This window comes from Ovis aries, chromosome 3 (assembly GCF_016772045.2).
Source record: "Ovis aries strain OAR_USU_Benz2616 breed Rambouillet chromosome 3, ARS-UI_Ramb_v3.0, whole genome shotgun sequence".
NCBI lineage: Eukaryota > Metazoa > Chordata > Mammalia > Artiodactyla > Bovidae > Ovis > Ovis aries.
The window spans coordinates 65155895-65161029 of NC_056056.1; the positions used below are offsets into that span (position 1 = coordinate 65155895).

A 5135-nucleotide genomic window follows, 5' to 3' on the forward strand; every position below is an offset into this window, starting at 1 on the left:
CGTTTCAAGAGTGTGACGTTCTTTCAATAATACGAATCACAACATTCGGTTAATGTGATTTAGGGCTAATTGTACATATAATCCCTCAACTAATATTTGCTAATAATATCTTTCAATGAAATAGTACATCCAACAGAGGCTTAAAACAACTTTAAAAAATTCCAGAGGTAAATGAAATGTTTAGACACATTGAATCAGTAAATCTAAAGAAGAAGTAACACAGATGTTGATACTTACTAGTCAGTAGCCTTTGGCAGTGATAGCTCTGAAACACAAGAATACATTATTTCAGCATGGTTTCATTCTCACCTAACAGATGTAGATAATCCATTGAATTTTAAACCCACACATTCTGTTCACAATGTCCCTTAAAGTTCATTTTTTAGGGCAAGACAAGCTATAGACACCAAGAGAATTCACTCTAAAAGATGGCGGTTTTTGTAAGTCCAGTCTCATTTATCTAATGCCTCCTATATTTCAGATTTTTAAAAATTTATTTGATGAGAAAGTATTTAATTTCCTTCCATTCATTTTCTACTGTTGGTACTGTCTATGTAAGGGCAACTTTTTAAAGGCTAAGTGCCACTCAACAGTTAGCAACAGACATCACACAATAACTTCCTTTCCTAAATTAAATAAATTCTGCATTTCAAACTCTGAAGCTAACAAAAGCGTTTCAGATATTCTCCCCTGGAATCAAGTGATTTTTCAGATAATGTAATGACTTATGTACCAAGGTATTAACTTAGGCCCCAAACCTCCACATTTTAAAAGAGGGTATTGTATTTCACATGGCTAAGTACCGATTGCAAACCATTATCCCTTTTAACAAGTACATTCTGATGAGGTAACATGTATCTTTATTTGAAGAGAGAGTTCCTGCCACATTGTGTGACACAGATGGTAGGGGTCAACAATTAAGAACAGTGAGAGTTGGAGGGTTTGTTGGTTGAAAGATGGATCTGATGAGGCAATTTTCTCTTTTTTTTTCCCTCCCAAAGTGTAATTTCAAGTAAATTTCTCAGCCAAGAGGCTTGCCACTCCCTCTAGCAACTGACTAAAATTTAATACCTCTGACCCTCAAAAAATTAAAATAAAATAAAATTGGTGCATTCAACAAAAGTAGATATTGGCTCCAGATTATTATAAGAGAAAGTAATATCCATTCCAGATTCTCAAGGATTCGTTCCAAGGTTCCTGTCATTAAAATGTTTCCCTTTGTAAACTGTATTATTAATAACTGCAAATACCTAAATGGAATCATTTAAATGAAAACTGGTTTCTTTTATAACAATGGGAAAAAATCTAGCCCTTTTAATAAACTGATTCAAAATGAGTATACATAAAACTCTGAAAAGAAAATTTCAGCAGGCATTTATAGCCAGGTACATTTAAGGGGAAAGAAAGGCAATTACCTTGGCATGTTTAAATCAGATTATCAATCTGTCCTCGAAGACTTTCAATTCTAAAATATAAACAATGGTCAGATAAGATTTGAATGATAGCTTCTTACAAACAATGTTCTATTATCATGCTATGTACTCAAACCACAAATGATGCAAGATGCTTTGCAATCATTGTGTCTACTCTTAACTTTTCATAAAGATACTCTATTACTGTATTAAGCAGTTTATACTCATCACAAAATGCATAAATCATACAGGTCAAAATGGTCTGGCTAGTTTTTTGGAAGTTTCTGTAAACAAAAACTTTACTTCAATATCATTTGATCAAAAAGACAGAAAGAATGAGAGAGTGGGAAATGGGCTTTTCTCCCTTTGCTGAAATTGATGGAAATATATACACAAGGACAGTGTTCAATCCTAGGCAGAAACAAAGGACTCAGGCGAGGTCACCCTTCCATTTTGGTCCTTTCATACTTGGTAAACAGTCTCAAATCTTCCTCAAAATATTCTATTCTCAAAAATAGAGAATAATCACACTTAAGTACTGTTCCACACCTTCCTCCCTTCTGGCTATGATGAAAATGTAAATTTACATTTAACAGAATTTTAAAGAATATTTCTTCTACCGATCCTCTAATTTTAGTTTCTATCTTTGCTGTCAGTTATCCAAACGAATCTAACTGATTAGGGCATTGGGGTCTAGAGTCTGAGTAGAAGAGACTAACCCAAACACCTCTGCTGGCATGGGAGAAGGTGTGGAGGGCTTGGAAGGAGACAATCTTTGTTTAGGATATCTGCAATAATGCTTCTGAAACTCAGTGTCATTTTCATAAGGCCTGCTCTACATGACAGCCACCTAGAACTACATTATAAGTTTTGCCAAAATTTGTAACATTTCACTTGACCCCCTCATTTTGAAGTCTCAAATTTCAAAGGTATCTTAATAGCTCAGTTGGTAAAGAATCCCCCTGCAATGCAGGAGACCCCGGTTCGATTCATGGGTTGGGAAGATCCCCTGGAGAAGGGAAAGGCTACCCACTCCAGTATTCTGGCCTGAAGAATTCCATGGACTGTATACTCCATGGGGTTGCAAAGAGTTGGAATCTACTGAGCGACTTCCACTTTCACTTTGTAAAATGAAGAGCAAGGTTTTCATTAATTGCCTTAGCCTGGGTATAATTGTAAAACATTAATCTAAAAATAGATGAAAAAAACCAATACTTTTTTCCGTGGAGCAAATAAAATGATTCCTTCCTTCCCGGAAGCCTGCAGGTTGTTTTACCTCCATCTACACAAACACTGGTATATTCATAAGCAGTATCCTCATTTTTATAGGAGTGGTACCCCAAGATTATATGGTCCTTGGAAATGCTAATGGTGCTTTCCAGCCCTTTTGCTTGCAAAGAGCTTTGTGCCATAGAAAAAGGTTCCTCTTTACTTCCTAAGCTTCATTTTATTCAGTTGACTCTTTTTCACATTGTTATACCTAGTGAACATATAGCAAAGCTGGATTCAGAAGAGAACCTGAAGTATTATCATAACGCTTAGAAGAAATGGCTTCACACTGTATAATCGATCAAAGGTGTCAGATTTACAAAATGCAGATTTTCTGTCACTTTTGGGCACTCTAAGCACTGTATCTTTTCACTAGGTGCTGACTGCTGTTTTAATGAGGCCCTTTGGTGGCTGTAAAAACCTGAAAGAAGAGGATTAGAGGGGTTACCCTAGATATTGTCTATTTGTCTTACAAATTTCACACTAACTACCAATTACATCGCCATAAACCTTTTGGCTACTTAAAGCTATATGCCATAGAAAACATAAAAAATATGCTATGTTAACCTCTCCTATATTATACGCATAACTACAGCCACTGATGCAAGTAACATATCTAATGAAGCCAATAATGAGGCTCTTTAAAAGGAGTCTTGTTATAGGAATAATATTAGAGCAGTTCAGTTAGAGGCTAAGGTCCATTATGGAATACTTCCTATAGACTCTGGTCCCAGATCTGGAAAGATGCTGACACACTAATTCAAGCTCAAGAAGGGCATTAATCTTGCAACCTTCTACTTGTCATGCTTAATGGGACATCCTGCCTAGGTGAAATGAACCTGATGTATTCAGGTAAACATAATTTAATAAGGAAAGATAAAAAGAAATAGACTTCTGGTATGACCCTAGGAGATGAAAACATCTGCCATTTTATTTAAGAGCCTAACTCACAAGAAGAATCTGCACAGTGCCTGGTACTGGGCTGCCACAGTAGGCTCTCAAAAATATATGCATTGTATTAAAGAATAAATGGACAAATCATGGTTAAAATTTTGAGACATCATTGCTGTGTCCCCGCCCCCACTCACCACTGAATTTCCTGCAATCCATTTTGTTGGCGGGGAACGATAATGCCAGATAGCAAAGGCAACTGTGTTCATCTTGGGAAAGAAGACACATATTAATGCGGGGTTAAGCATCTGAGTGTGAAATCAAGGTCCGCAACAACACAGCATAAGATTTAAAAAGCAGGCATGAATGTCAGTGAGTAACCGTGAATCCTCTTTCATTTGCAATCACTCTTAAGTCTAATGAGCTTCCAAAAATTGTGTCAAGGTTTCAGATAAGCTTATAAAAGGCAGCTGTTGGAGAAAGTGGTAGTCCATCCTGCCAAATCAAGCATTACATCAGCCTCATGCATTTGCTCACGCACACCCACCGCCCCCCTCCCCCCCACACACATAGACACACGCAGTGTGCAATGGAACTTCACCTCCCTCATCCCATGCCTAGGTCCTGGTCTCCTACTGCTTTGGGAGAAGCAAATCTAAAGTGGCCCCAGAGAACACCAACTGGCTTTCACACATGAAGCAGCTAGCACCAAGGATCGAGATATTTATACGCTGGGTGATGAATCATTGCTTCGAGTCACTGAATGGAGTTTGTCATTAGGAAATCTGCCAAGTTCCCTTTGATTCAAAGATAAAATGAGCATGGCTTTTCTGGTCAAGGTTTAAAAATTAGACAAGTGGGAGATATGATTCAAAAATATCATCTAAAAACACCTGAAAACACTCTCTCCTCCAATCCTTCTTCCAGCTATTTTCAGAGAGGTTAAAACATGGTTAAGTGGATTATTTGGATAATAATGTGGTTAAATCCATTGTTGTGAACTTGAATTTATCACAGTTCTATATTTAGCTAGCCAGGCACTTGTAAATCTACAGAGCTCATTTTTATGGCAAAATCAATACATTTATCCCCCCTTGATAATATATGTTACTTGTGAAAATGAGTCTTTTACTTATTTCTAACAGGGACAATTTATTTCTAAAAGGGACACAGAGAAATGTACATGAACACTTAACAGAACAGTTAAAAATAAAAAGGCTGATCAGATAATTCAGAGATGATAGGTCTTCCTTAGCCTCAAATGCTTGAGTGTCTGCAAGGTGTACCACCTAGTCAAAGAGTCTCTGCATATCAGCAGCATTCATTTCTTAGATGGCAATAAGTGTCATCAATCCCACTAGACCATTATCCATGATGGTAAGAAAGCTGCCCAAGCTGGAGGAACCAATCTGACCTGTACTGATGATCAGAACACATGTCAAAGAGTAATGTCAAGAGAAGACAGTCACTTTCCTGGTGCATTTGAGTAGACTAGGGCAACATGCAGAAAATCAGGTGTTTGGAATACCACAGATAAATCTTGATTCATATTGTTATTTTTGT

General features: G+C 37.1%; 1 long non-coding RNA gene across 1 annotated transcript; it reads right to left on the minus strand.

The window, feature by feature from the left end:
* Positions 1–237: 237 nt before the first annotated feature.
* Positions 238–3843, minus strand: LOC121819050 (uncharacterized). The gene is made up of 3 exons (XR_006059197.2): positions 3770–3843; positions 1416–1465; positions 238–265 (listed from the first exon to the last, which is right to left on the minus strand). It is a non-coding gene; the product is annotated as an uncharacterized LOC121819050 (long non-coding RNA).
* Between the last annotated feature and the right edge of the window lie 1292 nt (positions 3844–5135).